This window comes from Battus philenor, unplaced genomic scaffold (genome assembly GCF_028537555.1).
Source record: "Battus philenor isolate CCGP_79_NKW_IND1 unplaced genomic scaffold, ilBatPhil1.0.hap1 SCAF_30, whole genome shotgun sequence".
NCBI classification, from domain to species: Eukaryota; Metazoa; Arthropoda; class Insecta; order Lepidoptera; family Papilionidae; genus Battus; species Battus philenor.
Window position 1 is genome coordinate 2546680 of NW_027181694.1, and position 8236 is coordinate 2554915.

Sequence of the window (8236 nt, forward strand, 5' to 3'; positions counted from 1 at the left end):
CAGCCAACCTGCTATCGCAGGCTGAAGATGTCACTAATCGTGTGGGTAAGTTAAAGTTTTCATTATGATCACTAGTGGACATCATACACAGAAGTAATTTTGATACTAACTTGAATCAAAATGAGATCCCCTATATTGATAGTGTTAAAATAAAGCTGCAAAGGTTCTAAACGCAACCACAAACTCACTCGAGCTGTTCTTTTTTTTATAAAACGGTTTTTTTTAGTTCGACCCGTACGGAATTTATTTGTTTATTTATTTGGGTCAAAATTAGAAATTGAAATTTAAGCACCTTCCCGTTGTCAGATTGATCTGAAATTTGGTACACACATTTAATTTAGATGACAATACAATATAATAAAATCAATAACAGTATAAATCTAAGATGGCTGCCGATACAAAATGGCGGATTACATATTTTTCCTTAACCCCCTCAACATGGGTTTGATATAACATGGGTATCAAATAAAAGGGCTACACTAGTAAAACACGATGATTATGTCAACATTTAAAATTCTAGATGGACGCCGTTCCAATAAAGCGGACTAGGTACATATTTTTCCACAACCACCACACTATGGGTATCAAAAAACCGTTTAACTTAAAAGGTTTTTAAATGTATTTATTTTCAATCACTTCCTGAAATCTATAGTCTATAGGTATTTTCTAAAATGTGAAAAAATAACATCGTAAACCTAGAAGGTAACAAGAAGGATACAGCAAATCAGATCAAGTGTGTAGAGTGGTAAAAGAGACCAGAATACGAAATGCTCCATTCCCTCCGTCAAGCGACAGCTAACCTGGATATGCTTGGTGAATTGAATAGGATATATTCAGAAGGTACGAAGGTATTAACAGCGAGGAATTTCTTCGCGGATGCCGTACTTCCCCATCCCGAAAATCCAGCTTGACAGATGTCTGGTCCACCATCTGGAAGTACAGGCACGAGAGTGGTTCTCTAAGTACTTATATAAGTTCAAGCTCAAGGAGAATCCCTCGTGCATCTGTGACCTAAAGATGTACCAGACGTGCATATCTTTGCCGGCTGTCATGGTCGAAAGGCGCTCTGCTTCCTAAGTCGACGTGAGAACATAGATGGAGCAAGCGTCGCCCTCCGATGACAATCTGCGCCATACATTTCTTGAGTATTGTAAAAAACGTGGTGCAGATAACTATACATAGGAATAAGACTGGACTCCAGATACTAAGGGTCAGCAAGACTCGCAGGAAATAGATAAACAAAACTGTGATACAAATTATATAGAAAGGAATAAAGGCAAAATAATGTTTTTTTTTTTTAGAAAATTGTGTTTTGTGACTGAAAATAAAGTGTATTATATAAAAATGAGTTATAAAATTATATGGTATTTAATGTGAAATTGTGATCAGGGAATGTGAAGGAAAATTTGCAAATGAGTAAAAGATAGTACATGTCAAGGATAAAAGGAAGGCATAAAAGATATAGTAATGAAAAGAGTATGTAAAAAAATAGGAAAATGGCGCACATAACTTGAGGGTCCGGGCTCCATAGCTTTACAGATAATGTTATTATATAACATCCTTAATTTGCAAATGGTGATGGAAGACATTAAGAACATTTGTCCTTAATTAAATTCCAAATGACATAGGGCACAGAATCGTGGTCTCTCACATCAGGTCTTATCAACAAGCTCAGAATTTCTCTATGAGATCAAACTAGATATGAAATTCCTAGACGAAAGAAGTTAACTATCAAAGGTCAAGGGTTTGGCGAACTGAACTAAGTGGACAGGCCAAATGGCAAGCCTAGTGAAGATTGACCACATATAAGGTGAACAGTTGGTATAGTTAGGGTTGCCGGAAAATGTAGAATAAAGGCCGCTTCCATCAACCTTATTAGAAATCTATGGCGAAGGTGTTCAACAATCTAAGTCCTTTAGCTGAAATGATTATGATGGTGAAGGACTTTGTGGTTCCTGCTTCACAAGCTCAATGAACAAACTTTAAATTTTCCTCCAATTGAATTTTCTAAAATCGAATAGAGGGACCTAATAATAGTATTAGCTGACTTTCACTCAGCAAAAGGAATATTTCTTCTAAGTTTCATGTCCCTAAGGCTTATGGTTACAAAGATATCGTGATGAAATCACGTAAATACGCCGAAACAGGTTGTGGAAAAAAGTTTGTTGTAAATATTATCTGTATTTAACTGATTTCGATGACATTACGATTTAAAAAAAAAAACATATGTCAAATTTTGTATCGAACTATTTTTAATTTTTAATCTGTCAATATGAATAAATCTAATGTCAAATAAGTGTATATGTATATATATTTAATAATTCTCCTCAGCTGACATCGCCTCCGAGGCCACTGAATCTGCTAACAACATTGGTAAGTAAAGTTGTTATATATTATGTTTTATATATATATATATATATATACTGGCCGAATCCGACACATGCTGGTCTTAAATTTAATGTCATAGACATACATGAATATATTGAATGTTTTTTTATTTATTGATCATCTTTATCAGGGGTGAGCAACATTTTTACATTTTTTGGCGGGCCGCATATAACATATTAGTAATATACTAAACTTTATTTATAATAAACATAAAAATAACTAAATATACAAATCTTAATGCAGAATAAAAATAAACAAGAACGAATAAAAGTATATACTTGCAGTGCAGTGGTTATTATTAACTAATTATTTCGCTTCAGCATGTACCACCATTTTATTATAATTAATTTTATAACAATATATTGATGACAGAAAGTCGATAAAAAAATTATTTTAGAAACGCTTGGCGGGCCGCAAAAAATGTTTAAAGAGCCGCAAGCGACTTACGGGCCGCGTGTTGCGTATCCCTGATCTATATGATTTATGCACCTGACACTTGGTCGTTTACTATGGGCCTTATAAGAAGGTCCAGGTCACTGAAAGAGCAATAGAGAGGGCTGTACTCGGAACTTCGCTGCGAGATGGAATCATAATGATATACACAGTAGAAGGGTCCAAGGTCTCCCTAGCTCATCTGAAGTGGTAATGGAAATCTCCACGCAGTGATCTCTTCGTGGGTCTAATTTATTAATGATAAACAATAACAAATTACAAAAATTAATTTAAAAAAATACTTAAAACTTACAAGCATTTTTTAATCTATGACAAATATTCAACGTTTGACAGTTGTCAAATCGGGTATTTTAATATATTAATATTAATGGAAAAGCATTGTTACTCTCCTATTTCCTTTGCAATTTTCATTTCTTTGTCATGTGAAGTGAAATGATACTATAAGAAATTATATAGAAAAGATGTTTAAGTCTTTCTTGAGTTTTGCATTTAGCAAACATTGGCTATTAATATTTATTTATATGGATTTAATATAAATTACGTATTTCTAAAATAAAATGGCAACAGACTTTGTATAAATTTGTGTAGAATAAAAATGTCAATTATTATGAAAGTAAAATAATATTTTTTTCCGTTTTTTATTTTCAGCCAACACTGCTTTAACTTCCATAATTGGTAAATACATTTATTATCTATGCTTAATACGTTGAATGGTTTACGATATACCGTAACATTCGCGCCAGACGTAAAACCACAAATCAAATATATTAAATAAGGTAATAATACACTAATGTGTATAAAATGGGGTAATTTACATAGAATAATAATAAAAAATATTACGATCTAGTTTTAAACGATCTAGAAAAAAACTTTTTTTAGGTCTTGTATGTGGTTTTCAAATCTAGTTAAGAAAACAAGGACACGTGACTTCTATGTGAATTTTGTTTGATAGTTGCAATATGTGAATTATAATAAAGGTTTCCGACGAACCTTATACCCGACTCACAGGTGCCCCTATGGCTTCTGGCACTGCACAAAGGCAAAGGCTAGAAGAAAAATAAAAATTTATCAACCAAAACAAAATCTGAGGTTGTCAATATGAAGTAGGGATAGGGAAATTTGAAAACTGAACGTTGTTAGATCGTCTTCAAAAACAAAGGCAGCAATGATTTAAAAAAATATAATAATCATTGGATTTCATTATAGTTTGAAATAATTTACGATTTAAATTAATAGAATTTTAAGAGATTACTTAGTTAACAAGCTAAAACGTGAGTAAAAAAAATTCGGAATTTGTTTTACGTAATTATAAAAAAAAGGTACGGACGCTAACGTCTGTGGAATATAGGTCTAAATTTAAAAAAGTAACCAAAAGGAAACATAAATATCAATGAATAAACTATAAATAAACGAATAAATGTTTTTATGGCTGATTTGCTGTCAATGTAATATGGTACACTTAACAAAAATCAATTATTTAGAGAAATAATAATAAAGTAAGAAAAATCTTTATCAAAATTAGGGTTACTACATATAAAAAATACTATATATAAAAAAAATCAATTATTATTTACTATCTGTGCTTGCAGAGTTTACTGCCAGAAGTTATTAAACTGTTGCATTCTTAAAACTTAAATCTTAACACGGATTGACAGTTGACTAAAGTTTTTTTACTGACAAATGAGCCATGCACTCACTCCTTTAGCCATATAACCAACAAAAAAATATTATGACTGGTTATTCAACGTCTTTTGAATTCAATTAATGCATGACACACCATTTTAAAAAAAAGTAATATCGTATATAATATATATCTATATGTGTGTGTTATAAATCTTCAAATACTAATTATATTTTACATATTAAACTTATAGCATTGGTGCAAGATATATCGGATGGTGAGTACTAAGAATTATACATATCTATTAATTTGTATAAAAAAAATATTCAACATTCATACGTTCCAATTTCAAATAATCATAAGCTTCAAATGTGGATGCTACGTCATTATTTACCGTTGTCCTGTCAAAACGATATATCCTTACGTGTAGAAAAATGTTGATATAAAAAAATGAGAGGTGATAAAAGTCATTTAAAATATTTGTTTAACATATTATTTACCGTTAATCATGGATCATCTTGAGATCTATAAAAGAATTAAGATCACTGCCGTTGCTCGAAAAATTATTTGTCTGAAATGACAATGGCCGGATGACACATCGTTCGTGAAGTCAAATTTCCAAATTCAAAATATCCTTATTCAACTATATTTTTATTATATAGCTGAATAAGGATATTTTTAAATTATTATTCCTTATTCAACGATATTTGTGGTAGGCCTATTTCTTAGAGGGGGCTTCTACCTGGTCAAATGATTTTAATAGGCATAATGTTCAATAGACATTATTAACTTACATATATACCATAAACAATGATAAACATTTAATATGATCTTTTATTTTTGAATAAATTAAAAAGAATAATATCTGATGACATCTTGTTGATATAGATTTATTTATAGGCGTATGACATTCACTGCTGTACATGTAAATTCCCGATATACTTCCAACATATCCGATTAAAAGTGGTCTATGTATAAAGTCTATTATTAGATATTAAAATTAAAATCATTATTAATTAATTATGAACAGTATTTATGCTGTTGTTGGCTTTTATATATAAATTAATATAATTGCTTGTTTTATTGTCAAACAGTGGTTACCGAAATCATTAAAGAAGTCAAAACAGATCTGGCACGTAAGTATTTATAAAAAAAACATCATTACAGATTTAAAATAATAAATTTATTGTCATTAAAATTATGAAAATTCAAAAGTTATTAGTAGGTCAATAGATCCTAAAGTAGTCCAGTTGGAGCCTCCAGGTTGGACCCTGGACTCTACAGGGGTTTATATATACTTGTCTACGTCTATCAATGTAAGCAAATAATATTTTAAAAAGCTCAGCGACTCTTTTGTGGGTCTGTTACAGTTTCGTGTGTCACAGGGGTGAAGCTAATATTTAATTTTTTCCATTTACTTGTTCTGTCTGCTTAGATGTTATGTGACTCGCATACACAGTTTGATTAGCCCTCCGGGTGGTATTGTTTTCAAACGGTTTTATTTAGATCGAATTACGGAATTTATTTGTTTATTTATTTGGGTCAAAATTAGAAATTGAAATTTAAGCACCTTCCCGTTGTCAGATTGATCTGAAATTTGGTACACACGTTTAATTTAGATGACAATACAATATAATAAAATCAATAATATTATAAATCTAAGATGGCCGCCGATACAAAATGGCGGATTACATATTTTTCCTTAACCCCCTCAATATGGGTATTAAATGAAAGGGCTACACTAGTAAAACACGATGATTATGTCGAAATTTAAAATTCAAGATGGACGCCGTTTCAATATGGCGGACTAGGTACATATTTTTCCACAACCACCACAATATGGGTATCAAAATACCGTTTAACTTAAAAGTTTTTTAAATGTATTTATTTTATGTCCTCCGCTATTGGGGACCTCTGGTGTCTTGTTTTGGCACAGGGTTTTTATTCCTCCTTAATTAATTTTTCTCACAACCTTTTTTATCTTTATACTGTGACTAAAAGAAATAAGATTTTTTATACATAAATAAATATATCCACTTCTTGTAATGAAGATCTTCAAATCATGTTAAATGTGCAGTGGTGACCTAGGGGTAGAGGACAGCAACTTGCGATTATAGTCGTGGCTTCGATTCCCTGGATACAATCTTGTATAATTCACACTTTGTGCATTAGTTATATAGGATCGCCACTGCTTACAAACAAGTTCCTATAATACTATACTGCGATCGCCAACCCGCCTTTCAATATTGGCGATTATAATACATCCCTCCATAGATATCTTTGAGGAAAGCCCTATGACTTACATTGGGCGTCCTATAGCTTGAAACAATGACTACGAATTTTAGTTATAAGAGTGTACTAAATATTAAATTAAAAAAAAAACACTTTTTTCCAGAACTTGCCAAAAGCTAAAAACAATGGGGTAACACAATGATATTTATTATTTATAAATATATCATATTCGCACGGTGATTTTGTTTTAATTTATTCATTACCCGACTTATCCTGTGTTATCTAAGTTTAACAATGTAAACTTTGTAAGAAAAGGATAAATATTTAGCCACTTCCGCACATGCAGTGGTAGTCGTGCAACAAAGTGCACCGCCCCGCCAGCCCGCTGATAAATGCGTATGCGGCAAACAATGCGAATCACACAACTGCCACCGCCAAATCACTCTACACATGTTTCACCCCGCCAACGGGCATCTTTAGGAGTTATGTTACACCGATTAGTGCCAAACACAGAGTGAGCCAATGAAAACTTTATTTTTACTTTTAAAAAAATCTTTGAAAATCAGACATCTTTATTATATTGGAAATATCAGGGTTTGGGCGATACCGCCGTCTTTGCTGCCGATGATGCGATCTGCGAGAGATCTAGCAAGAACGGAGTTCTTGACTAACTAGTAGAGATGGGTAGCTTACAAACTAAAGACAAAAAAGATATATATCTTTCTCACCCTTGCAAAAGATATAATCACTCTCCATCGCGAGTGTGTTGTAATTGTATCTCTATATCTTTATATTTATAACGAGTTGCTGCTCCTTCAGAGTTAGAAAGAAAGAGATGGGCTTTTATAGCAATTTACACGTAAAAGAGAGACACGGATAGCTATTGCATGTTTGTATTAAAAATGTAAACTACGGATTTTAAGAAAAACATAACGCGCGCGCGCTTTTAGTTTTTTGTGCTTCATGACAAAGACATAAAATGCTTAATAGGAATATTTCACATGTTTTATTCCGCCTTACTGAGTTCTAAGTCTGAGCTAAAATAGCCGAAGATATAAAGGATGTTTTAGTGTTAACTGCTTTATTTTCCCTCTGAGCCGCACCGTGCTAAATGAGTTAAAGATATAAAAAAGTGATATATATCCCAAGATCGAAAACATATAAATCACTCTTTTCTTGTCATGGATACATTTTCCCCATCTTTAATAACTCTTTACATTGGTAACAGTAAAACAGAACCGTGATTTAAACTCACTTAAGAAAATCAAGTGGAGTAATTTGTATATAGCGTTATACGGGGTCACGTGAGCGTATTACGCGAGAATGCTCGTAACATATAACGCTTTCGTATAACACAGAACTCAACTACCACGCCTTAAGATGTAACTCTACAACCAATGTGTTACCAGTGATGATGTGCGGCATAGAAACGCGGTCTTTCAACTCCTCGTTCGCAGTCACACTCCCTCAACGACACATGGAGGGGGCTCTTGTTTAAGGTTTCTCTAAGAGATCTAATTAGTAATGAGGAGATCCGTAGAC

At 32.5% G+C, this 8236-nt stretch overlaps 1 long non-coding RNA gene across 1 annotated transcript; it reads left to right on the plus strand.

Moving 5' to 3' along the window:
- On the plus strand, positions 1-6934 carry LOC137927480 (uncharacterized). The gene is made up of 6 exons (XR_011107762.1): positions 1-45; positions 2332-2373; positions 3490-3516; positions 4716-4739; positions 5557-5598; positions 6858-6934. It is a non-coding gene; the product is annotated as an uncharacterized lncRNA (long non-coding RNA).
- Positions 6935-8236: the final 1302 nt, after the last annotated feature.